Source organism: Lissotriton vulgaris, chromosome 7 (assembly GCF_964263255.1).
Source record: "Lissotriton vulgaris chromosome 7, aLisVul1.2, whole genome shotgun sequence".
Taxonomy (NCBI): Eukaryota; Metazoa; Chordata; class Amphibia; order Caudata; family Salamandridae; genus Lissotriton; species Lissotriton vulgaris.
This window is the reverse complement of record NC_141695.1, coordinates 1,391,068,058-1,391,093,057: the sequence shown is the minus strand read 5'-3', so window position 1 is coordinate 1,391,093,057 and position 25,000 is coordinate 1,391,068,058. Positions and strand designations below refer to the sequence as shown.

General features: G+C 45.3%; 22 non-coding genes across 22 annotated transcripts; 9 read left to right on the top strand and 13 right to left on the bottom strand.

Moving 5' to 3' along the window:
* Positions 1-668: 668 nt before the first annotated feature.
* LOC147705462 (U6 spliceosomal RNA) lies at positions 669-775 on the bottom strand. The gene has a single exon (XR_015298249.1). It is a non-coding gene; the product is annotated as a U6 spliceosomal RNA (small nuclear RNA).
* A 1,805-nt stretch (positions 776-2,580) lies between these two features.
* Positions 2,581-2,687, bottom strand: LOC147705461 (U6 spliceosomal RNA). The gene has a single exon (XR_015298250.1). It is a non-coding gene; the product is annotated as a U6 spliceosomal RNA (small nuclear RNA).
* A 1,803-nt stretch (positions 2,688-4,490) lies between these two features.
* LOC147705460 (U6 spliceosomal RNA) lies at positions 4,491-4,597 on the bottom strand. The gene has a single exon (XR_015298104.1). It is a non-coding gene; the product is annotated as a U6 spliceosomal RNA (small nuclear RNA).
* Positions 4,598-5,307: 710 nt separating this feature from the next.
* On the top strand, positions 5,308-5,380 carry TRNAR-ACG (transfer RNA arginine (anticodon ACG)). Its single transcript has one exon. It is a non-coding gene; the product is annotated as a tRNA-Arg (tRNA).
* Positions 5,381-6,392: 1,012 nt separating this feature from the next.
* On the bottom strand, positions 6,393-6,499 carry LOC147705458 (U6 spliceosomal RNA). Its single transcript, XR_015298103.1, has one exon. It is a non-coding gene; the product is annotated as a U6 spliceosomal RNA (small nuclear RNA).
* Positions 6,500-7,221: 722 nt separating this feature from the next.
* Positions 7,222-7,294, top strand: TRNAR-ACG (transfer RNA arginine (anticodon ACG)). The gene has a single exon. It is a non-coding gene; the product is annotated as a tRNA-Arg (tRNA).
* A 1,012-nt stretch (positions 7,295-8,306) lies between these two features.
* On the bottom strand, positions 8,307-8,413 carry LOC147705456 (U6 spliceosomal RNA). Its single transcript, XR_015298102.1, has one exon. It is a non-coding gene; the product is annotated as a U6 spliceosomal RNA (small nuclear RNA).
* Positions 8,414-9,135: 722 nt separating this feature from the next.
* Positions 9,136-9,208, top strand: TRNAH-AUG (transfer RNA histidin (anticodon AUG)). Its single transcript has one exon. It is a non-coding gene; the product is annotated as a tRNA-His (tRNA).
* Positions 9,209-10,220: 1,012 nt separating this feature from the next.
* On the bottom strand, positions 10,221-10,327 carry LOC147705454 (U6 spliceosomal RNA). Its single transcript, XR_015298100.1, has one exon. It is a non-coding gene; the product is annotated as a U6 spliceosomal RNA (small nuclear RNA).
* Positions 10,328-11,045: 718 nt separating this feature from the next.
* TRNAH-AUG (transfer RNA histidin (anticodon AUG)) lies at positions 11,046-11,118 on the top strand. The gene has a single exon. It is a non-coding gene; the product is annotated as a tRNA-His (tRNA).
* A 1,013-nt stretch (positions 11,119-12,131) lies between these two features.
* On the bottom strand, positions 12,132-12,238 carry LOC147705452 (U6 spliceosomal RNA). Its single transcript, XR_015298099.1, has one exon. It is a non-coding gene; the product is annotated as a U6 spliceosomal RNA (small nuclear RNA).
* Positions 12,239-12,960: 722 nt separating this feature from the next.
* Positions 12,961-13,033, top strand: TRNAR-ACG (transfer RNA arginine (anticodon ACG)). The gene has a single exon. It is a non-coding gene; the product is annotated as a tRNA-Arg (tRNA).
* Positions 13,034-14,045: 1,012 nt separating this feature from the next.
* On the bottom strand, positions 14,046-14,152 carry LOC147705450 (U6 spliceosomal RNA). Its single transcript, XR_015298365.1, has one exon. It is a non-coding gene; the product is annotated as a U6 spliceosomal RNA (small nuclear RNA).
* A 718-nt stretch (positions 14,153-14,870) lies between these two features.
* TRNAR-ACG (transfer RNA arginine (anticodon ACG)) lies at positions 14,871-14,943 on the top strand. The gene has a single exon. It is a non-coding gene; the product is annotated as a tRNA-Arg (tRNA).
* Positions 14,944-15,962: 1,019 nt separating this feature from the next.
* LOC147705448 (U6 spliceosomal RNA) lies at positions 15,963-16,069 on the bottom strand. Its single transcript, XR_015298349.1, has one exon. It is a non-coding gene; the product is annotated as a U6 spliceosomal RNA (small nuclear RNA).
* Positions 16,070-17,870: 1,801 nt separating this feature from the next.
* Positions 17,871-17,977, bottom strand: LOC147705447 (U6 spliceosomal RNA). Its single transcript, XR_015298098.1, has one exon. It is a non-coding gene; the product is annotated as a U6 spliceosomal RNA (small nuclear RNA).
* A 1,794-nt stretch (positions 17,978-19,771) lies between these two features.
* LOC147705446 (U6 spliceosomal RNA) lies at positions 19,772-19,878 on the bottom strand. Its single transcript, XR_015298208.1, has one exon. It is a non-coding gene; the product is annotated as a U6 spliceosomal RNA (small nuclear RNA).
* Positions 19,879-20,600: 722 nt separating this feature from the next.
* Positions 20,601-20,673, top strand: TRNAR-ACG (transfer RNA arginine (anticodon ACG)). Its single transcript has one exon. It is a non-coding gene; the product is annotated as a tRNA-Arg (tRNA).
* Positions 20,674-21,684: 1,011 nt separating this feature from the next.
* On the bottom strand, positions 21,685-21,791 carry LOC147705444 (U6 spliceosomal RNA). The gene has a single exon (XR_015298097.1). It is a non-coding gene; the product is annotated as a U6 spliceosomal RNA (small nuclear RNA).
* Positions 21,792-22,509: 718 nt separating this feature from the next.
* On the top strand, positions 22,510-22,582 carry TRNAR-ACG (transfer RNA arginine (anticodon ACG)). The gene has a single exon. It is a non-coding gene; the product is annotated as a tRNA-Arg (tRNA).
* A 1,013-nt stretch (positions 22,583-23,595) lies between these two features.
* Positions 23,596-23,702, bottom strand: LOC147705442 (U6 spliceosomal RNA). Its single transcript, XR_015298388.1, has one exon. It is a non-coding gene; the product is annotated as a U6 spliceosomal RNA (small nuclear RNA).
* Positions 23,703-24,418: 716 nt separating this feature from the next.
* Positions 24,419-24,491, top strand: TRNAR-ACG (transfer RNA arginine (anticodon ACG)). The gene has a single exon. It is a non-coding gene; the product is annotated as a tRNA-Arg (tRNA).
* The last annotated feature ends 509 nt before the right edge of the window (positions 24,492-25,000 follow it).

Genomic DNA, 25,000 nt, shown 5'->3' with positions numbered 1-25,000 from the left:
CCCTGTGGGCTGCAGGCTTACAACTGGTAGCCCCAGTAGCCAGGCAGAACCACAGGTAAGGAGAGAGAGAGAAAGTTGGTCCATTATTAGAGAAGGCCCATAAGCATCTTGCACTGCTACCTTCTTCCCCTCTCAGCCACGATCGGCCAAGACCTCTCTATTAGGGTAGAGGGTGAACATTTCTTGGACCTCAGAAACTGAGGGATGTAGACCCAATATGTCCTCCAAGCGCCTAGAGACCTGGTGCCCAATCTGGCATGGTGTTTTTCAGCTTACCCGACCAATCCGGTTGCAAGGTGGACTTTAACAATACTGCTAAAAAGGCACTCCCAGACATCCCTGAGGCCTTCATTTGCATAGGCCCTGCCCTTCTCTTTGTCCTGCTTCCCACGAAGCAACACAACACTGCAGCAGTATAGATTTGGGGGTGGTGAAGAATAATGACAGTGAGGCTAAAAAAGAGAAAGAAAAGTCCCAGAAGTCCTGCAGGCTTCCTTGCTAAATGCAGCTGAACATAGAGCGCACCTTCTTTACTGCAAAGCAAATACATTAAAAATGTTGAGGAGAGACAAATTGAAAAATACATATCACGGGGACAGCACTGGGACCTGCTTTATTTTTTCAATTAGTCTTGAAAACAAAAAAAGATTTCTCTCCTAAAAGCTGTTAAAAATATGGAACGCTTCACGAATTTGCGTGTCATCCTTGCGCAGGGGCCATGCTAATCTTCTCTGTATCGTTCCAATTTTAGTATATGTGCTGCCAAAGCGAGCACACTTTATTGATGAACTGACAATGTTTATAAACTCTCTAAATCTACAGTCTCTAGACATAGGGTGGCCTGGCAGAGATGCTCAGATGGCCAGTACGCATTCAAATCTGAGCCAATGGTCAAAAATGTATGAAGAGTAGCAATCCATTATTCTTCACTGCATTTGTGGTCCAAGACTAAACACACCGTAAGTATGTAGATTATACCAGGTTTGCAAAGGCTCCTGGTTCGGGCTACAGACAAGGAGCATTGTGACGTCACGCTGCCTGTGGAACAGTGATATTAAAGGTGAAACAGCTGCACAGTAGGTTAGGTGAAGGGCTCTGAGAGTGGAAAGGCAGCATGCTTGGGTCCCTGGACAAGGTGAGCTTATGATAATGTGTCTGAATGTTCGCCTGTGTTGTAATATTAAACCCCTTATTGTTGTAAACGCCTACTTACTAAGGAGTTCTCAAGCTCAGCCCCACACAGACCTGGAACTGATTATGTTAATGCAAACTATTTAAGAAACTGAGCCTGATCTAAAAGATTTCCTTGGATCTAGGACCATTTCGCCTAGCTTTTAGGTGCTTCCTTCTCCTAAAGTCCTTTGTAAAACTTGGGAAAACCTCACAGAACAGACTTCCAGGAGGTCAGATGGGTTTCCTTGTGCCTTCACACACACACACACACACACACACACTTTCTAGCCCACTTAAGGACAAAAGGATGCATAAGTCTACATAGGGCCAGTGGCGCAATGGATAACGCGTCTGACTACGGATCAGAAGATTGTAGGTTTGACTCCTATCTGGCTCGGAAGGGTTGTAGGTCCCTGTTTGATTATATTCCTGTGGAATTCTTATTTACCTCAGACTTGTTGTAGGTTCAATATTCTCCAGCAGGACTCATCCAGCAGTTGTTCCACGGTAGAGCGCAAGTAATAGGACCACAGCTAGTTAAACGTTTCCCATTTGCTGCTGGACTCTATGTGATGGCCGTCACGTGGTGTGCTGCTTTTGTATTTCAACATGGGTCCCTGATACTCTTAATTGCGAAAAAGCTTGTTGACAAAAGTGTGTGTGCGCGAGGGTCTGTGGACGTAGGCAGGTGTGTGCACTTGAATGCTTACCCATTTACATGTGTGAGAGGAACAAACCAACTCCCTGTGGGCTGCAGGCTTACAACTGGTAGCCCCAGTAGCCAGGCAGAACCACAGGTAAGGAGAGAGAGAAAGTTGGTCCATTATTAGAGAAGGACCATAAGCATCTTGCACTGCTACCTTCTTCCCCTCTCAGCCACGATCGGCCAAGACCTCTCTATTAGGGTAGAGGGTGAACATTTCTTGGACCTCAGAAACTGAGGGATGTAGACCCAATATGTCCTCCAAGCGCCTAGAGACCTGGTGCCCAATCTGGCATGGTGTTTTTCAGCTTACCCGACCAATCCCGTTGCAAGGTGGACTTTAACAATACTGCTAAAAAGGCACTCCCAGACATCCCTGAGGCCTTCATTTGCATAGGCCCTGCCCTTCTCTTTGTCCTGCTTCCCACAAAGCAACACAACACTGCAGCAGTATAGATTTGGGGGTGGTGAAGAATAATGACAGTGAGGCTAAAAAAGAGAAAGAAAAGTCCCAGAAGTCCTTCAGGCTTCCTTGCTAAATGCAGCTGAACATAGAGCGCACCTTCTTTACTGCAAAGCAAATACATTAAAAATGTTGAGGAGAGACTAATTGAAAAATACATATCACGGGGACAGCACTGGGACCTGCTTTATTTTTTCAATTAGTCTTGAAAACAAAAAAGATTTCTCTCCTAAAAGCTGTTAAAAATATGGAACGCTTCACGAATTTGCGTGTCATCCTTGTGCAGGGGCCATGCTAATCTTCTCTGTATCGTTCCAATTTTAGTATATGTGCTGCCGAAGCGAGCACACTTTATTGATGAACTGACAATGTTTATAAACTCTCTAAATCTACAGTCTCTAGACATAGGGTGGCCTGGCAGAGATGCTCAGATGGCCAGTACGCATTCAAATCTGAGCCAATGGTCAAAAATGTATGAAGAGTAGCAATCCATTATTCTTCACTGCATTTGTGGTCCAAGACTAAACACACCGTAAGTATGTAGATTATACCAGGTTTGCAAAGGCTCCTGGTTCGGGCTACAGACAAGGAGCATTGTGACGTCACGCTGCCTGTGGACCAGTGATATTAAAGGTGAAACAGCTGCACAGTAGGTTAGGTGAAGGGCTCTGAGAGTGGAAAGGCAGCATGCTTGGGTCCCTGGACAAGGTGAGCTTATGATAATGTGTCTGAATGTTCGTCTGTGTTGTAATATTAAACCCCTTATTGTTGTAAACGTCTACTTACTAAGGAGTTCTCAAGCTCAGCCCCACACAGACCTGGAACTGATTATGTTAATGCAAACTATTTAAGAAACTGAGCCTGATCTAAAAGATTTCCTTGGATCTAGGACCATTTCGCCTAGCTTTTAGGTGTTTCCTTCTCCTAAAGTCCTTTGTAAAACTTGGGAAAACCTCACAGAACAGACTTCCAGGAGGTCAGATGGGTTTCCTTGTGCCTTCACACAAACACACACACACACACACTTTCTAGCCCACTTAAGGACAAAAGGATGCATAAGTCTACATAGGGCCAGTGGCGCAATGGATAACGTGTCTGACTACGGATCAGAAGATTGTAGGTTCGACTCCTATCTGGCTCGGAAGGGTTGTAGGTCCCTGTTTGATTATATTCCTGTGGAATTCTTATTTACCTCAGACTTGTTGTAGGTTCAATATTCTCCAGCAGGACTCATCCAGCAGTTGTTCCACGGTAGAGCGCAAGTAATAGGACCACAGCTAGTTAAACGTTTCCCATTTGCTGCTGGACTCTATGTGATGGCCGTCACGTGGTGTGCTGCTTTTGTATTTCAACATGGGTACCTGATACTCTTAATTGCGAAAAAGCTTGTTGACAAAAGTGTGTGTGCGCGAGGGTCTGTGGACGTAGGCAGGTGTGTGCACTTGAATGCTTACCCATTTACATGTGTGAGAGGAACAAACCAACTCCCTGTGGGCTGCAGGCTTACAACTGGTAGCCCCAGTAGCCAAGCAGAACCACAGGTAAGGAGAGAGAGAAAGTTGGTCCATTATTAGAGAAGGACCATAAGCATCTTGCACTGCTACCTTCTTCCCCTCTCAGCCACGATCGGCCAAGACCTCTCTATTAGGGTAGAGGGTGAACATTTCTTGGACCTCAGAAACTGAGGGATGTAGACCCAATATGTCCTCCAAGCGCCGAGAGACCTGGTGCCCAATCTGGCATGGTGTTTTTCAGCTTACCCGACCAATCCGGTCGCAAGGTGGACTTTAACAATTCTGCTAAAAAGGCACTCCCAGACATCCCTGAGGCCTTCATTTGCATAGGCCCTGCCCTTCTCTTTGTCCTGCTTCCCACGAAGCAACACAACACTGCAGCAGTATAGATTTGGGGGTGGTGAAGAATAATGACAGTGAGGCTAAAAAAGAGAAAGAAAAGTCCCAGAAGTCCTGCAGGCTTCCTTGCTAAATGCAGCTGAACATAGAGCGCACCTTCTTTACTGCAAAGCAAATACATTAAAAATGTTGAGGAGAGACTAATTGAAAAATACATATCACGGGGACAGCACTGGGACCTGCTTTATTTTTTCAATTAGTCTTGAAAACAAAAAAGATTTCTCTCCTAAAAGCTGTTAAAAATATGGAACGCTTCACGAATTTGCGTGTCATCCTTGCGCAGGGGCCATGCTAATCTTCTCTGTATCGTTCCAATTTTAGTATATGTGCTGCCGAAGCGAGCACACTTTATTGATGAACTGACAATGTTTATAAACTCTCTAAATCTACAGTCTCTAGACATAGGGTGGCCTGGCAGAGATGCTCAGATGGCCAGTACGCATTCAAATCTGAGCCAATGGTCAAAAATGTATGAAGAGTAGCAATCCATTATTCTTCACTGCATTTGTGGTCCAAGACTAAACACACCGTAAGTATGTAGATTATACCAGGTTTGCAAAGGCTCCTGGTTCGGGCTACAGACAAGGAGCATTGTGACGTCACGCTGCCTGTGGAACAGTGATATTAAAGGTGAAACAGCTGCACAGTAGGTTAGGTGAAGGGCTCTGAGAGTGGAAAGGCAGCATGCTTGGGTCCCTGGACAAGGTGAGCTTATGATAATGTGTCTGAATGTTCGCCTGTGTTATAATATTAAACCCCTTATTGTTGTAAACGCCTACTTACTAAGGAGTTCTCAAGCTCAGCCCCACACAGACCTGGAACTGATTATGTTAATGCAAACTATTTAAGAAATTGAGCCTGATCTAAAAGATTTCCTTGGATCTAGGACCATTTCGCCTAGCTTTTAGGTGCTTCCTTCTCCTAAAGTCCTTTGTAAAACTTGGGAAAACCTCACAGAACAGACTTCCAGGAGGTCAGATGGGTTTCCTTGTGCCTTCACACACACACACACTTTCTAGCCCACTTAAGGACAAAAGGATGCATAAGTCTACATAGGGCCAGTGGCGCAATGGATAACGCGTCTGACTACGGATCAGAAGATTGTAGGTTCGACTCCTATCTGGCTCGGAAGGGTTGTAGGTCCCTGTTTGATTATATTCCTGGGGAATTCTTATTTACCTCAGACTTGTTGTAGGTTCAATATTCTCCAGCAGGACTCATCCAGCAGTTGTTCCACGGTAGAGCGCAAGTAATAGGACCACAGCTAGTTAAACGTTTCCCATTTGCAGCTGGACTCTATGTGATGGCCGTCACGTGGTGTGCTGCTTTTGTATTTCAACATGGGTCCCTGATACTCTTAATTGCGAAAAAGCTTGTTGACAAAAGTGTGTGTGCGCGAGGTTCTGTGGACGTAGGCAGGTGTGTGCACTTGAATGCTTACCCATTTACATGTGTGAGAGGAACAAACCAACTCCCTGTGGGCTGCAGGCTTACAACTGGTAGCCCCAGTAGCCAGGCAGAACCACAGGTAAGGAGAGAGAGAGAAAGTTGGTCCATTATTAGAGAAGGCCCATAAGCATCTTGCACTGCTACCTTCTTCCCCTCTCAGCCACAATCGGCCAAGACCTCTCTATTAGGGTAGAGGGTGAACATTTCTTGGACCTCAGAAACTGAGGGATGTAGACCCAATATGTCCTCCAAGCGCCTAGAGACCTGGTGCCCAATCTGGCATGGTGTTTTTCAGCTTACCCGACCAATCCGGTTGCAAGGTGGACTTTAACAATACTGCTAAAAAGGCACTCCCAGACATCCCTGAGGCCTTCATTTGCATAGGCCCTGCCCTTCTCTTTGTCCTGCTTCCCACGAAGCAACACAACACTGCAGCAGTATAGATTTGGGGGTGGTGAAGAATAATGACAGTGAGGCTAAAAAAGAGAAAGAAAAGTCCCAGAAGTCCTGCAGGCTTCCTTGCTAAATGCAGCTGAACATAGAGCGCACCTTCTTTACTGCAAAGCAAATACATTAAAAATGTTGAGGAGAGACTAATTGAAAAATACATATCACGGGGACAGCACTGGGACCTGCTTTATTTTTTCAATTAGTCTTGAAAACAAAAAAGATTTCTCTCCTAAAAGCTGTTAAAAATATGGAACGCTTCACGAATTTGCGTGTCATCCTTGCGCAGGGGCCATGCTAATCTTCTCTGTATCGTTCCAATTTTAGTATATGTGCTGCCGAAGCGAGCACACTTTATTGATGAACTGACAATGTTTATAAACTCTCTAAATCTACAGTCTCTAGACATAGGGTGGCCTGGCAGAGATGCTCAGATGGCCAGTACGCATTCAAATCTGAGCCAATGGTCAAAAATGTATGAAGAGTAGCAATCCATTATTCTTCACTGCATTTGTGGTCCAAGACTAAACACACCGTAAGTATGTAGATTATACCAGGTTTGCAAAGGCTCCTGGTTCGGGCTACAGACAAGGAGCATTGTGACGTCACGCTGCCTGTGGAACAGTGATATTAAAGGTGAAACAGCTGCACAGTAGGTTAGGTGAAGGGCTCTGAGAGTGGAAAGGCAGCATGCTTGGGTCCCTGGACAAGGTGAGCTTATGATAATGTGTCTGAATGTTCGCCTGTGTTGTAATATTAAACCCCTTATTGTTGTAAACGCCTACTTACTAAGGAGTTCTCAAGCTCAGCCCCACACAGACCTGGAACTGATTATGTTAATGCAAACTATTTAAGAAATTGAGCCTGATCTAAAAGATTTCCTTGGATCTAGGACCATTTCGCCTAGCTTTTAGGTGCTTCCTTCTCCTAAAGTCCTTTGTAAAACTTGGGAAAACCTCACAGAACAGACTTCCAGGAGGTCAGATGGGTTTCCTTGTGCCTTCACACACACACGCACACACACACACACTTTCTAGCCCACTTAAGGACAAAAGGATGCATAAGTCTACATAGGGCCAGTGGCGCAATGGATAACGCGTCTGACTACGGATCAGAAGATTGTAGGTTCGACTCCTATCTGGCTCGGAAGGGTTGTAGATCCCTGTTTGATTATATTCCTGTGGAATTCTTATTTACCTCAGACTTGTTGTAGGTTCAATATTCTCCAGCAGGACTCATCCAGCAGTTGTTCCACGGTAGAGCGCAAGTAATAGGACCACAGCTAGTTAAACGTTTCCCATTTGCTGCTGGACTCTATGTGATGGCCATCACGTGGTGTGCTGCTTTTGTATTTCAACATGGGTCCCTGATACTCTTAATTGCGAAAAAGCTTGTTGACAAAAGTGTGTGTGCGCGAGGGTCTGTGGACGTAGGCAGGTGTGTGCACTTGAATGCTTACCCATTTACATGTGTGAGAGGAACAAACCAACTCCCTGTGGGCTGCAGGCTTACAACTGGTAGCCCCAGTAGCCAGGCAGAACCACAGGTAAGGAGAGAGAGAGAAAGTTGGTCCATTATTAGAGAAGGCCCATAAGCATCTTGCACTGCTACCTTCTTCCCCTCTCAGCCACGATCGGCCAAGACCTCTCTATTAGGGTAGAGGGTGAACATTTCTTGGACCTCAGAAACTGAGGGATGTAGACCCAATATGTCCTCCAAGCGCCTAGAGACCTGGTGCCCAATCTGGCATGGTGTTTTTCAGCTTACCCGACCAATCCGGTTGCAAGGTGGACTTTAACAATACTGCTAAAAAGGCACTCCCAGACATCCCTGAGGCCTTCATTTGCATAGGCCCTGCCCTTCTCTTTGTCCTGCTTCCCACGAAGCAACACAACACTGCAGCAGTATAGATTTGGGGGTGGTGAAGAATAATGACAGTGAGGCTAAAAAAGAGAAAGAAAAGTCCCAGAAGTCCTGCAGGCTTCCTTGCTAAATGCAGCTGAACATAGAGCGCACCTTCTTTACTGCAAAGCAAATACATTAAAAATGTTGAGGAGAGACTAATTGAAAAATACATATCACGGGGACAGCACTGGGACCTGCTTTATTTTTTCAATTAGTCTTGAAAACAAAAAAGATTTCTCTCCTAAAAGCTGTTAAAAATATGGAACGCTTCACGAATTTGCGTGTCATCCTTGCGCAGGGGCCATGCTAATCTTCTCTGTATCGTTCCAATTTTAGTATATGTGCTGCCGAAGCGAGCACACTTTATTGATGAACTGACAATGTTTATAAACTCTCTAAATCTACAGTCTCTAGACATAGGGTGGCCTGGCAGAGATGCTCAGATGGCCAGTACGCATTCAAATCTGAGCCAATGGTCAAAAATGTATGAAGAGTAGCAATCCATTATTCTTCACTGCATTTGTGGTCCAAGACTAAACACACCGTAAGTATGTAGATTATACCAGGTTTGCAAAGGCTCCTGGTTCGGGCTACAGACAAGGAGCATTGTGACGTCACGCTGCCTGTGGAACAGTGATATTAAAGGTGAAACAGCTGCACAGTAGGTTAGGTGAAGGGCTCTGAGAGTGGAAAGGCAGCATGCTTGGGTCCCTGGACAAGGTGAGCTTATGATAATGTGTCTGAATGTTCGCCTGTGTTGTAATATTAAACCCCTTATTGTTGTAAACGCCTACTTACTAAGGAGTTCTCAAGCTCAGCCCCACACAGACCTGGAACTGATTATGTTAATGCAAACTATTTAAGAAATTGAGCCTGATCTAAAAGATTTCCTTGGATCTAGGACCATTTCGCCTAGCTTTTAGGTGCTTCCTTCTCCTAAAGTCCTTTGTAAAACTTGGGAAAACCTCACAGAACAGACTTCCAGGAGGTCAGATGGGTTTCCTTGTGCCTTCACACACACACACACACACACACACACTTTCTAGCCCACTTAAGGACAAAAGGATGCATAAGTTTACATAGGGCCAGTGGCGCAATGGATAACGCGTCTGACTATGGATCAGAAGATTGTAGGTTCGACTCCTATCTGGCTCGGAAGGGTTGTAGGTCCCTGTTTGATTATATTCCTGGGGAATTCTTATTTACCTCAGACTTGTTGTAGGTTCAATATTCTCCAGCAGGACTCATCCAGCAGTTGTTCCACGGTAGAGCGCAAGTAATAGGACCACAGCTAGTTAAACGTTTCCCATTTGCTGCTGGACTCTATGTGATGGCCGTCACGTGGTGTGCTGCTTTTGTATTTCAACATGGGTCCCTGATACTCTTAATTGCGAAAAAGCTTGTTGACAAAAGTGTGTGTGCGCGAGGGTCTGTGGACGTAGGCAGGTGTGTGCACTTGAATGCTTACCCATTTACATGAGTGAGAGGAACAAACCAACTCCCTGTGGGCTGCAGGCTTACAACTGGTAGCCCCAGTAGCCAGGCAGAACCACAGGTAAGGAGAGAGAGAGAAAGTTGGTCTATTATTAGAGAAGGACCATAAGCATCTTGCACTGCTACCTTCTTCCCCTCTCGGCCACGATCGGCCAAGACCTCTCTATTAGGGTAGAGGGTGAACATTTCTTGGACCTCAGAAACTGAGGGATGTAGACCCAATATGTCCTCCAAGCGCCTAGAGACCTGGTGCCCAATCTGGCATGGTGTTTTTCAGCTTACCCGACCAATCCGGTTGCAAGGTGGACTTTAACAATACTGCTAAAAAGGCACTCCCAGACATCCCTGAGGCCTTCATTTGCATAGGCCCTGCCCTTCTCTTTGTCCTGCTTCCCACAAAGCAACACAACACTGCAGCAGTATAGATTTGGGGGTGGTGAAGAATAATGACAGTGAGGCTAAAAAAGAGAAAGAAAAGTCCCAGAAGTCCTGCAGGCTTCCTTGCTAAATGCAGCTGAACATAGAGCGCACCTTCTTTACTGCAAAGCAAATACATAAAAAATGTTGAGGAGAGACTAATTGAAAAATACATATTACGGGGACAGCACTGGGACCTGCTTTATTTTTTCAATTAGTCTTGAAAACAAAAAAGATTTCTCTCCTAAAAGCTGTTAAAAATATGGAACGCTTCACGAATTTGCGTGTCATCCTTGCGCAGGGGCCATGCTAATCTTCTCTGTATCGTTCCAATTTTAGTATATGTGCTGCCGAAGCGAGCACACTTTATTGATGAACTGACAATGTTTATAAACTCTCTAAATCTACAGTCTCTAGACATAGGGTGGCCTGGCAGAGATGCTCAGATGGCCAATACGCATTCAAATCTGAGCCAATGGTCAAAAATGTATGAAGAGTAGCAATCCATTATTCTTCACTGCATTTGTGGTCCAAGACTAAACACACCGTAAGTATGTAGATTATGCCAGGTTTGCAAAGGCTCCTGGTTCGGGCTACAGACAAGGAGCATTGTGACGTCACGCTGCCTGTGGAACAGTGATATTAAAGGTGAAACAGCTGCACAGTAGGTTAGGTGAAGGGCTCTGAGAGTGGAAAGGCAGCATGCTTGGATCCCTGGACAAGGTGAGCTTATGATAATGTGTCTGAATGTTCGCCTGTGTTGTAATATTAAACCCCTTATTCTTTTAAACGCCTACTTACTAAAGAGTTCTCAAGCTCAGCCCCACACAGACCTGGAACTGATTATGTTAATGCAAACTATTTAAGAAACTGAGCCTGATCTAAAAGATTTCCTTGGATCTAGGACCATTTCGCCTAGCTTTTAGGTGCTTCCTTCTCCTAAAGTCCTTTGTAAAACTTGGGAAATCCTCACAGAACAGACTTCCAGGAGGTCAGATGGGTTTCCTTGTGCCTTCACACACACACACACACACACACTTTCTAGCCCACTTAAGGACAAAAGGATGCGTAAGTCTACATAGGGCCAGTGGCGCAATGGATAACGCGTCTGACTATGGATCAGAAGATTGTAGGTTCGACTCCTATCTGGCTTGGAAGGGTTGTAGGTCCCTGTTTGATTATATTCCTGTGGAATTCTTATTTACCTCAGACTTGTTGTAGGTTCAATATTCTCCAGCAGGACTCATCCAGCAGTTGTTCCACAGGTAGAGCGCAAGTAATAGGACCACAGCTAGTTAAACGTTTCCCATTTGCTGCTGGACTCTATGTGATGGCCGTCACGTGGTGTGCTGCTTTTGTATTTCAACATGGGTCCCTGATACTCTTAATTGCGAAAAAGCTTGTTGACAAAAGTGTGTGTGCGCGAGGGTCTGTGGACGTAGGCAGGTGTGTGCACTTGAATGCTTACCCATTTACATGTGTGAGAGGAACAAACCAACTCCCTGTGGGCTGCAGGCTTACAACTGGTAGCCCCAGTAGCCAGGCAGAACCACAGGTAAGGAGAGAGAGAGAAAGTTGGTCCATTATTAGAGAAGGACCATAAGCATCTTGCACTGCTACCTTCTTCCCCTCTCAGCCACGATCGGCCAAGACCTCTCTATTAGGGTAGAGGGTGAACATTTCTTGGACCTCAGAAACTGAGGGATGTAGACCCAATATGTCCTCCAAGCGCCTAGAGACCTGGTGCCCAATCTGGCATGGTGTTTTTCAGCTTATTCGACCAATCCGGTTGCAAGGTGGACTTTAACAATACTGCTAAAAAGGCACTCCCAGACATCCCTGAGGCCTTCATTTGCATAGGCCCTGCCCTTCTCTTTGTCCTGCTTCCCACAAAGCAACACAACACTGCAGCAGTATAGATTTGGGGGTGGTGAAGAATAATGACAGTGAGGCTAAAAAAGAGAAAGAAAAGTCCCAGAAGTCCTGCAGGCTTCCTTGCTAAATGCAGCTGAACATAGAGCGCACCTTCTTTACTGCAAAGCAAATACATTAAAAATGTTGAGGAGAGACTAATTGAAAAATACATATTACGGGGACAGCACTGGGACCTGCTTTATTTTTTCAATTAGTCTTGAAAACAAAAAAGATTTCTCTCCTAAAAGCTGTTAAAAATATGGAACGCTTCACGAATTTGCGTGTCATCCTTGCGCAGGGGCCATGCTAATCTTCTCTGTATCGTTCCAATTTTAGTATATGTGCTGCCGAAGCGAGCACACTTTATTGATGAACTGACAATGTTTATAAACTCTCTAAATCTACAGTCTCTAGACATAGGGTGGCCTGGCAGAGATGCTCAGATGGCCAATACGCATTCAAATCTGAGCCAATGGTCAAAAATGTATGAAGAGTAGCAATCCATTATTCTTCACTGCATTTGTGGTCCAAGACTAAACACACCGTAAGTATGTAGATTATGCCAGGTTTGCAAAGGCTCCTGGTTTGGGCTACAGACAAGGAGCATTGTGACGTCACGCTGCCTGTGGAACAGTGATATTAAAGGTGAAACAGCTGCACAGTAGGTTAGGTGAAGGGCTCTGAGAGTGGAAAGGCAGCATGCTTGGATCCCTGGACAAGGTGAGCTTATGATAATGTGTCTGAATGTTCGCCTGTGTTGTAATATTAAACCCCTTATTGTTGTAAACGCCTACTTACTAAGGAGTTCTCAAGCTCAGCCCCACACAGACCTGGAACTGATTATGTTAATGCAAACTATTTAAGAAACTGAGCCTGATCTAAAAGATTTCCTTGGATCTAGGACCATTGCGCCTAGCTTTTAGGTGCTTCCTTCTCCTAAAGTCCTTTGTAAAACTTGGGAAAACCTCACAGAACAGACTTCCAGGAGGTCAGATGGGTTTCCTTGTTCCTTCACACACACACACACACACACACACACTTTCTAGCCCACTTAAGGACAAAAGGATGCGTAAGTCTACATAGGGCCAGTGGCGCAATGGATAACGCGTCTGACTACGGATCAGAAGATTGTAGGTTCGACTCCTATCTGGCTCGGAAGGGTTGTAGGTCCCTGTTTGATTATATTCCTGTGGAATTCTTATTTACCTCAGACTTGTTGTAGGTTCAATATTCTCCAGCAGGACTCATCCAGCAGTTGTTCCACAGGTAGAGCGCAAGTAATAGGACCACGGCTAGTTAAACGTTTCCCATTTGCTGCTGGACTCTATGTGATGGCCGTCACGTGGTGTGCTGCTTTTGTATTTCAACATGGGTCCCTGATACTCTTAATTGCGAAAAAGCTTGTTGACAAAAGTGTGTGTGCGCGAAGGTCTGTGGACGTAGGCAGGCGTGTGCACTTGAATGCTTACCCATTTACATGAGTGAGAGGAACAAACCAACTCCCTGTGGGCTGCAGGCTTACAACTGGTAGCCCCAGTAGCCAGGCAGAATCACAGGTAAGGAGAGAGAGAAAGTTGGTCTATTATTAGAGAAGGACCATAAGCATCTTGCACTGCTACCTTCTTCCCCTCTCGGCCACGATCGGCCAAGACCTCTCTATTAGGGTAGAGGGTGAACATTTCTTGGATCTCAGAAACTGAGGGATGTAGACCCAATATGTCCTCCAAGCGCCTAGAGACCTGGTGCCCAATCTGGCATGGTGTTTTTCAGCTTACCCGACCAATCCGGTTGCAAGGTGGACTTTAACAATACTGCTAAAAAGGCACTCCCAGACATCCCTGAGGCCTTCATTTGCATAGGCCCTGCCCTTCTCTTTGTCCTGCTTCCCACAAAGCAACACAACACTGCAGCAGTATAGATTTGGGGGTGGTGAAGAATAATGACAGTGAGGCTAAAAAAGAGAAAGAAAAGTCCCAGAAGTCCTGCAGGCTTCCTTGCTAAATGCAGCTGAACATAGAGCGCACCTTCTTTACTGCAAAGCAAATACATTAAAAATGTTGAGGAGAGACTAATTGAAAAAGTACATATTACGGGGACAGCACTGGGACCTGCTTTATTTTTTCAATTAGTCTTGAAAACAAAAAAGATTTCTCTCCTAAAAGCTGTTAAAAATATGGAACGCTTCACAAATTTGCGTGTCATCCTTGCGCAGGGGCCATGCTAATCTTCTCTGTATCGTTCCAATTTTAGTATATGTGCTGCCGAAGCGATCACACTTTATTGATGAACTGACAATGTTTATAAACTCTCTAAATCTACAGTCTCTAGACATAGGGTGGCCTGGCAGAGATGCTCAGATGGCCAATACGCATTCAAATCTGAGCCAATGGTCAAAAATGTATGAAGAGTAGCAATCCATTATTCTTCACTGCATTTGTGGTCCAAGACTAAACACACCGTAAGTATGTAGATTATGCCAGGTTTGCAAAGGCTCCTGGTTCGGGCTACAGACAAGGAGCATTGTGACGTCACGCTGTCTGTGGAACAGTGATATTAAAGGTGAAACAGCTGCACAGTAGGTTAGGTGAAGGGCTCTGAGAGTGGAAAGGCAGCATGCTTGGATCCCTGGACAAGGTGAGCTTATGATAATGTGTCTGAATGTTCGCCTGTGTTGTAATATTAAACCCCTTATTCTTTTAAACGCCTACTTACTAAGGAGTTCTCAAGCTCAGCCCCACACAGACCTGGAACTGATTATGTTAATGCAAACTATTTAAGAAACTGAGCCTGATCTAAAAGATTTCCTTGGATCTAGGAACATTTCGCCTAGCTTTTAGGTGCTTCCTTCTCCTAAAGTCCTTTGTAAAACTTGGGAAAACCTCACAGAACAGACTTCCAGGAGGTCAGATGGGTTTCCTTGTGCCTTCACACACACACACACACACACACTTTCTAGCCCACTTAAGGACAAAAGGATGCGTAAGTCTACATAGGGCCAGTGGCGCAATGGATAACGCGTCTGACTACGGATCAGAAGATTGTAGGTTCGACTCCTATCTGGCTCGGAAGGGTTGTAGGTCCCTGTTTGATTATATTCCTGTGGAATTCTTATTTACCTCAGACTTGTTGTAGGTTCAATATTCTCCAGCAGGACTCATCCAGCAGTTGTTCCACAGGTAGAGCGCAAGTAATAGGACCACAGCTAGTTAAACGTTTCCCATTTGCTGCTGGACTCTATGTGATGGCCGTCACGTGGTGTGCTGCTTTTGTATTTCACCATGGGTCCCTGATACTCTTAATTGCGAAAAAGCTTGTTGACAAAAGTGTGTGTGCGCGCGAGGGTCTGTGGACGTAGGCAGGTGTGTGCACTTGAATGCTTACCCATTTACATGTGTGAGAGGAACAAACCAACTCCCTGTGGGCTGCAGGCTTACAACTGGTAGCCCCAGTAGCCAGGCAGAACCACAGGTAAGGAGAGAGAGAGAAAGTTGGCCCATTATTAGAGAAGGCCCATAAGCATCTTGCACTGCTACCTTCTTCCCCTCTCAGCCACGATCGGCCAAGACCTCTCTATTAGGGTAGAGGGTGAACATTTCTTGGACCTCAGAAACTGAGGGATGTAGACCCAATATGTCCTCCAAGCGCCTAGAGACCTGGTGCCCAATCTGGCATGGTGTTTTTCAGCTTACCCGACCAATCCGGTTGCAAGGTGGACTTTAACAATACTGCTAAAAAGGCACTCCCAGACATCCCTGAGGCCTTCATTTGCATAGGCCCTGCCCTTCTCTTTGTCCTGCTTCCCACGAAGCAACACAACACTGCAGCAGTATAGATTTGGGGGTGGTGAAGAATAATGACAGTGAGGCTAAAAAAAAAATAAAAAGAAAAGTCCCAGAAGTCCTGCAGGCTTCCTTGCTAAATGCAGCTGAACATAGAGCGCACCTTCTTTACTGCAAAGCAAATACATAAAAAATGTTGAGGAGAGACTAATTGAAAAATACATATCACGGGGACAGCACTGGGACCTGCTTTATTTTTTCAATTAGTCTTGAAAACAAAAAAGATTTCTCTCCTAAAAGCTGTTAAAAATATGGAACGCTTCACGAATTTGCGTGTCATCCTTGCGCAGGGGCCATGCTAATCTTCTCTGTATCGTTCCAATTTTAGTATATGTGCTGCCGAAGCGATCACACTTTATTGATGAACTGACAATGTTTATAAACTCTCTAAATCTACAGTCTCTAGACATAGGGTGGCCTGGCAGAGATGCTCAGATGGCCAGTACGCATTCAAATCTGAGCCAATGGTCAAAAATGTATGAAGAGTAGCAATCCATTATTCTTCACTGCATTTGTGGTCCAAGACTAAACACACCGTAAGTATGTAGATTATACCAGGTTTGCAAAGGCTCCTGGTTCGGGCTACAGACAAGGAGCATTGTGACGTCACGCTGCCTGTGGAACAGTGATATTAAAGGTGAAACAGCTGCACAGTAGGTTAGGTGAAGGGCTCTGAGAGTGGAAAGGCAGCATGCTTGGGTCCCTGGACAAGGTGAGCTTATGATAATGTGTCTGAATGTTCGCCTGTGTTGTAATATTAAACCCCTTATTGTTGTAAACGCCTACTTACTAAGGAGTTCTCAAGCTCAGCCCCACACAGACCTGGAACTGATTATGTTAATGCAAACTATTTAAGAAACTGAGCCTGATCTAAAAGATTTCCTTGGATCTAGGACCATTTCGCCTAGCTTTTAGGTGTTTCCTTCTCCTAAAGTCCTTTGTAAAACTTGGGAAAACCTACAGAACAGACTTCCAGGAGGTCAGATGGGTTTCCTTGTGCCTTCACACACACACACACACACACACTTTCTAGCCCACTTAAGGACAAAAGGATGCGTAAGTCTACATAGGGCCAGTGGCGCAATGGATAACGCGTCTGACTACGGATCGGAAGATTGTAGGTTCGACTCCTATCTGGCTCGGAAGGGTTGTAGGTCCCTGTTTGATTATATTCCTGTGGAATTCTTATTTACCTCAGACTTGTTGTAGGTTCAATATTCTCCAGCAGGACTCATCCAGCAGTTGTTCCACAGGTAGAGCGCAAGTAATAGGACCACGGCTAGTTAAACGTTTCCCATTTGCTGCTGGACTCTATGTGATGGCTGTCACGTGGTGTGCTGCTTTTGTATTTCAACATGGGTCCCTGATACTCTTAATTGCGAAAAAGCTTGTTGACAAAAGTGTGTGTGCGCGAAGGTCTGTGGACGTAGGCAGGCGTGTGCACTTGAATGCTTACCCATTTACATGAGTGAGAGGAACAAACCAACTCCCTGTGGGCTGCAGGCTTACAACTGGTAGCCCCAGTAGCCAGGCAGAATCACAGGTAAGGAGAGAGAGAAAGTTGGTCTATTATTAGAGAAGGACCATAAGCATCTTGCACTGCTACCTTCTTCCCCTCTCGGCCACGATCGGCCAAGACCTCTCTATTAGGGTAGAGGGTGAACATTTCTTGGACCTCAGAAACTGAGGGATGTAGACCCAATATGTCCTCCAAGCGCCTAGAGACCTGGTGCCCAATCTGGCATGGTGTTTTTCAGCTTACCCGACCAATCCGGTTGCAAGGTGGACTTTAACAATACTGCTAAAAAGGCACTCCCAGACATCCCTGAGGCCTTCATTTGCATAGGCCCTGCCCTTCTCTTTGTCCTGCTTCCCACGAAGCAACACAACACTGCAGCAGTATAGATTTGGGGGTGGTGAAGAATAATGACAGTGAGGCTAAAAAAGAGAAAGAAAAGTCCCAGAAGTCCTGCAGGCTTCCTTGCTAAATGCAGCTGAACATAGAGCGCACCTTCTTTACTGCAAAGCAAATACATTAAAAATGTTGAGGAGAGACTAATTGAAAAATACATATTACGGGGACAGCACTGGGACCTGCTTTATTTTTTCAATTAGTCTTGAAAACAAAAAAGATTTCTCTCCTAAAAGCTGTTAAAAATATGGAACGCTTCACGAATTTGCGTGTCATCCTTGCGCAGGGGCCATGCTAATCTTCTCTGTATCGTTCCAATTTTAGTATATGTGCTGCCGAAGCGAGCACACTTTATTGATGAACTGACAATGTTTATAAACTCTCTAAATCTACAGTCTCTAGACATAGGGTGGCCTGGCAGAGATGCTCAGATGGCCAATACGCATTCAAATCTGAGCCAATGGTCAAAAATGTATGAAGAGTAGCAATCCATTATTCTTCACTGCATTTGTGGTCCAAGACTAAACACACCGTAAGTATGTAGATTATGCCAGGTTTGCAAAGGCTCCTGGTTCGGGCTACAGACAAGGAGCATTGTGACGTCACGCTGCCTGTGGAACAGTGATATTAAAGGTGGAACAGCTGCACAGTAGGTTAGGTGAAGGGCTCTGAGAGTGGAAAGGCAGCATGCTTGGATCCCTGGACAAGGTGAGCTTATGATAATGTGTCTGAATGTTCGCCTGTGTTGTAATATTAAACCCCTTATTCTTTTAAACGCCTACTTACTAAGGAGTTCTCAAGCTCAGCCCCACACAGACCTGGAACTGATTATGTTAATGCAAACTATTTAAGAAACTGAGCCTGATCTAAAAGATTTCCTTGGATCTAGGACCATTTCGCCTAGCTTTTAGGTGCTTCCTTCTCCTAAAGTCCTTTGTAAAACTTGGGAAAACCTCACAGAACAGACTTCCAGGAGGTCAGATGGGTTTCCTTGTGCCTTCAAACACACACACACACACACACACTTTCTAGCCCACTTAAGGACAAAAGGATGCGTAAGTCTACATAGGGCCAGTGGCGCAATGGATAACGGATCAGAAGATTGTAGGTTCGACTCCTATCTGGCTCGGAAGGGTTGTAGGTCCCTGTTTGATTATATTCCTGTGGAATTCTTATTTACCTCAGACTTGTTGTAGGTTCAATATTCTCCAGCAGGACTCATCCAGCAGTTGTTCCACAGGTAGAGCGCAAGTAATAGGACCACAGCTAGTTAAACGTTTCCCATTTGCTGCTGGACTCTATGTGATGGCCGTCACGTGGTGTGCTGCTTTTGTATTTCAACATGGGTCCCTGATACTCTTAATTGCGAAAAAGCTTGTTGACAAAAGTGTGTGTGCGCGAGGGTCTGTGGACGTAGGCAGGTGTGTGCACTTGAATGCTTACCCATTTACATGTGTGAGAGGAACAAACCAACTCCCTGTGGGCTGCAGGCTTACAACTGGTAGCCCCAGTAGCCAGGCAGAACCACAGGTAAGGAGAGAGAGAGAAAGTTGGTCCATTATTAGAGAAGGCCCATAAGCATCTTGCACTGCTACCTTCTTTCCCTCTCAGCCACGATCGGCCAAGACCTCTCTATTAGGGTAGAGGGTGAACATTTCTTGGACCTCAGAAACTGAGGGATGTAGACCCAATATGTCCTCCAAGCGCCTAGAGACCTGGTGCCCAATCTGGCATGGTGTTTTTCAGCTTACCCGACCAATCCGGTTGCAAGGTGGACTTTAACAATACTGCTAAAAAGGCACTCCCAGACATCCCTGAGGCCTTCATTTGCATAGGCCCTGCCCTTCTCTTTGTCCTGCTTACCACGAAGCAACACAACACTGCAGCAGTATAGATTTGGGGGTGGTCAAGAATAATGACAGTGAGGCTAAAAAAGAGAAAGAAAAGTCCCAGAAGTCCTGCAGGCTTCCTTGCTAAATGCAGCTGAACATAGAGCGCACCTTCTTTACTGCAAAGCAAATACATTAAAAATGTTGAGGAGAGACTAATTGAAAAATACATATCACGGGGACAGCACTGAGACCACCTTTATTTTTTCAATTAGTCTTGAAAACAAAAAAGATTTCTCTCCTAAAAGCTGTTAAAAATATGGAACGCTTCACGAATTTGCGTGTCATCCTTGCGCAGGGGCCATGCTAATCTTCTCTGTATCGTTCCAATTTTAGTATATGTGCTACCGAAGCGAGCACACTTTATTGATGAACTGACAATGTTTATAAACTCTCTAAATCTACAGTCTCTAGACATAGGGTGGCCTGGCAGAGATGCTCAGATGGCCAGTACGCATTCAAATCTGAGCCAATGGTCAAAAATGTATGAAGAGTAGCAATCCATTATTCTTCACTGCATTTGTGGTCCAAGACTAAACACACCGTAAGTATGTAGATTATACCAGGTTTGCAAAGGCTCCTGGTTCGGGCTACAGACAAGGAGCATTGTGACGTCACGCTGCCTGTGGAACAGTGATATTAAAGGTGAAACAGCTGCACAGTAGGTTAGGTGAAGGGCTCTGAGAGTGGAAAGGCAGCATGCTTGGGTCCCTGGACAAGGTGAGCTTATGATAATGTGTCTGAATGTTCGCCTGTGTTGTAATATTAAACCCCTTATTGTTGTAAACGCCTACTTACTAAGGAGTTCTCAAGCTCAGCCCCACACAGACCTGGAACTGATTATGTTAATGCAAACTATTTAAGAAACTGAGCCTGATCTAAAAGATTTCCTTGGATCTAGGACCATTTCGCCTAGCTTTTAGGTGCTTCCTTCTCCTAAAGTCCTTTGTAAAACTTGGGAAAACCTCACAGAACAGACTTCCAGGAGGTCAGATGGGTTTCCTTGTGCCTTCACACACACACACACACACACACACACTTTCTAGCCCACTTAAGGACAAAAGGATGCGTAAGTCTACATAGGGCCAGTGGCGCAATGGATAACGCGTCTGACTACGGATCAGAAGATTGTAGGTTCGACTCCTATCTGGCTCGGAAGGGTTGTAGGTCCCTGTTTGATTATATTCCTGTGGAATTCTTATTTACCTCAGACTTGTTGTAGGTTCAATATTCTCCAGCAGGACTCATCCAGCAGTTGTTCCACAGGTAGAGCGCAAGTAATAGGACCACGGCTAGTTAAACGTTTCCCATTTGCTGCTGGACTCTATGTGATGGCCGTCACGTGGTGTGCTGCTTTTGTATTTCAACATGGGTCCCTGATACTCTTAATTGCGAAAAAGCTTGTTGACAAAAGTTTGTGTGCGCGAAGGTCTGTGGACGTAGGCAGGCGTGTGCACTTGAATGCTTACCCATTTACATGAGTGAGAGGAACAAACCAACTCCCTGTGGGCTGCAGGCTTACAACTGGTAGCCCCAGTAGCCAGGCAGCATCACAGGTAAGGAGAGAGAGAAAGTTGGTCTATTATTAGAGAAGGACCATAAGCATCTTGCACTGCTACCTTCTTCCCCTCTCGGCCACGATCGGCCAAGACCTCTCTATTAGGGTATAGGGTGAACATTTCTTGGACCTCAGAAACTGAGGGATGTAGACCCAATATGTCCTCCAAGCGCCTAGAGACCTGGTGCCCAATCTGGCATGGTGTTTTTCAGCTTACCCGACCAATTCGGTTGCAAGGTGGACTTTAACAATACTGCTAAAAAGGCACTCCCAGACATCCCTGAGGCCTTCATTTGCATAGGCCCTGCCCTTCTCTTTGTCCTGCTTCCCACAAAGCAACACAACACTGCAGCAGTATAGATTTGGGGGTGGTGAAGAATAATGACAGTGAGGCTAAAAAAGAGAAAGAAAAGTCCCAGAAGTCCTGCAGGCTTCCTTGCTAAATGCAGCTGAACATAGAGCGCACCTTCTTTACTGCAAAGCAAATACATTAAAAATGTTGAGGAGAGACTAATTGAAAAATACATATTACGGGGACAGCACTGGGACCTGCTTTATTTTTTCAATTAGTCTTGAAAACAAAAAAGATTTCTCTCCTAAAAGCTGTTAAAAATATGGAACGCTTCACGAATTTGCGTGTCATCCTTGCGCAGGGGCCATGCTAATCTTCTCTGTATCGTTCCAATTTTAGTATATGTGCTGCCGAAGCGAGCACACTTTATTGATGAACTGACAATGTTTATAAACTCTCTAAATCTACAGTCTCTAGACATAGGGTGGCCTGGCAGAGATGCTCAGATGGCCAATACGCATTCAAATCTGAGCCAATGGTCAAAAATGTATGAAGAGTAGCAATCCATTATTCTTCACTGCATTTGTGGTCCAAGACTAAACACACCGTAAGTATGTAGATTATGCCAGGTTTGCAAAGGCTCCTGGTTCGGGCTACAGACAAGGAGCATTGTGACGTCACGCTGCCTGTGGAACAGTGATATTAAAGGTGAAACAGCTGCACAGTAGGTTAGGTGAAGGGCTCTGAGAGTGGAAAGGCAGCATGCTTGGATCCCTGGACAAGGTGAGCTTATGATAATGTGTCTGAATGTTCGCCTGTGTTGTAATATTAAACCCCTTATTCTTTTAAACGCCTACTTACTAAGGAGTTCTCAAGCTCAGCCCCACACAGACCTGGAACTGATTATGTTAATGCAAACTATTTAAGAAACTGAGCCTGATCTAAAAGATTTCCTTGGATCTAGGACCATTTCGCCTAGCTTTTAGGTGCTTCCTTCTCCTAAAGTCCTTTGTAAAACTTGGGAAAACCTCACAGAACAGACTTCCAGGAGGTCAGATGGGTTTCCTTGTGCCTTCACACACACACACACACACACACTTTCTAGCCCACTTAAGGACAAAAGGATGCGTAAGTCTACATAGGGCCAGTGGCGCAATGGATAACGCGTCTGACTACGGATCAGAAGATTGTAGGTTCGACTCCTATCTGGCTCGGAAGGGTTGTAGGTCCCTGTTTGATTATATTCCTGTGGAATTCTTATTTACCTCAGACTTGTTGTAGGTTCAATATTCTCCAGCAGGACTCATCCAGCAGTTGTTCCACAGGTAGAGCGCAAGTAATAGGACCACAGCTAGTTAAACGTTTCCCATTTGCTGCTGGACTCTATGTGATGGCCGTCACGTGGTGTGCTGCTTTTGTATTTCAACATGGGTCCCTGATACTCTTAATTGCGAAAAAGCTTGTTGACAAAAGTGTGTGTGCGCGAGGGTCTGTGGACGTAGGCAGGTGTGTGCACTTGAATGCTTACCCATTTACATGTGTGAGAGGAACAAACCAACTCCCTGTGGGCTGCAGGCTTACAACTGGTAGCCCCAGTAGCCAGGCAGAACCACAGGTAAGGAGAGAGAGAGAAAGTTGGTCCATTATTAGAGAAGGCCCATAAGCATCTTGCACTGCTACCTTCTTCCCCTCTCAGCCACGATCGGCCAAGACCTCTCTATTAGGGTAGAGGGTGAACATTTCTTGGACCTCAGAAACTGAGGGATGTAGACCCAATATGTCCTCCAAGCGCCTAAAGACCTGGTGCCCAATCTGGCATGGTGTTTTTCAGCTTACCCGACCAATCCGGTTGCAAGGTGGACTTTAACAATACTGCTAAAAAGGCACTCCCAGACATCCCTGAGGCCTTCATTTGCATAGGCCCTGCCCTTCTCTTTGTCCTGCTTCCCACGAAGCAACACAACACTGCAGCAGTATAGATTTGGGGGTGGTGAAGAATAATGACAGTGAGGCTAAAAAAGAGAAAGAAAAGTCCCAGAAGTCCTGCAGGCTTCCTTGCTAAATGCAGCTGAACATAGAGCGCACCTTCTTTACTGCAAAGCAAATACATTAAAAATGTTGAGGAGAGACTAATTGAAAAATACATATCACGGGGACAGCACTGGGACCTGCTTTATTTTTTCAATTAGTCTTGAAAACAAAAAAGATTTCTCTCCTAAAAGCTGTTAGAAATATGGAACGCTTCACGAATTTGCGTGTCATCCTTGCGCAGGGGCCATGCTAATCTTCTCTCTATCGTTCCAATTTTAGTATATGTGCTGCCGAAGCGAGCACACTTTATTGATGAACTGACAATGTTTATAAACTCTCTAAATCTACAGTCTCTAGACATAGGGTGGCCTGGCAGAGATGCTCAGATGGCCAGTACGCATTCAAATCTGAGCCAATGGTCAAAAATGTATGAAGAGTAGCAATCCATTATTCTTCACTGCATTTGTGGTCCAAGACTAAACACACCGTAAGTATGTAGATTATACCAGGTTTGCAAAGGCTCCTGGTTCGGGCTACAGACAAGGAGCATTGTGACGTCACGCTGCCTGTGGAACAGTGATATTAAGGGTGAAACAGCTGCACAGTAGGTTAGGTGAAGGGCTCTGAGAGTGGAAAGGCAGCATGCTTGGGTCCCTGGACAAGGTGAGCTTATGATAATGTGTCTGAATGTTCGCCTGTGTTGTAATATTAAACCCCTTATTGTTGTAAACGCCTACTTACTAAGGAGTTCTCAAGCTCAGCCCCACACAGACCTGGAACTGATTCTGTTAATGCAAACTATTTAAGAAACTGAGCCTGATCTAAAAGATTTCCTTGGATCTAGGACCATTTCGCCTAGCTTTTAGGTGCTTCCTTCTCCTAAAGTCCTTTGTAAAACTTGGGAAAACCTCACAGAACAGACTTCCAGGAGGTCAGATGGGTTTCCTTGTGCCTTCACACACACACACACACACACTTTCTAGCCCACTTAAGGACAAAAGGATGCATAAGTCTACATAGGGCCAGTGGCGCAATGGATAACGCGTCTGACTACGGATCAGAAGATTGTAGGTTCGACTCCTATCTGGCTCGGAAGGGTTGTAGGTCCCTGTTTGATTATATTCCTGTGGAATTCTTTTTTACCTCAGACTTGTTGTAGGTTCAATATTCTCCAGCAGGACTCATCCAGCAGTTGTTCCACAGGTAGAGCGCAAGTAATAGGACCACAGCTAGTTAAACGTTTCCCATTTGCTGCTGGACTCTATGTGATGGCCGTCACGTGGTGTGCTGCTTTTGTATTTCAACATGGGTCCCTGATACTCTTAATTGCGAAAAAGCTTGTTGACAAAAGCGTGTGTGCGCGAGGGTCTGTGGACGTAGGCAGGTGTGTGCACTTGATTGCTTACCCATTTACATGTGTGAGAGGAACAAACCAACTCCCTGTGGGCTGTAGGCTTACAACTGGTAGCCCCAGTAGCCAGGCAGAACCACAGGTAAGGAGAGAGAGAGAAAGTTGGTCCATTATTAGAGAAGGCCCATAAGCATCTTGCACTGCTACCTTCTTCCCCTCTCAGCCACGATCGGCCAAGACCTCTCTATTA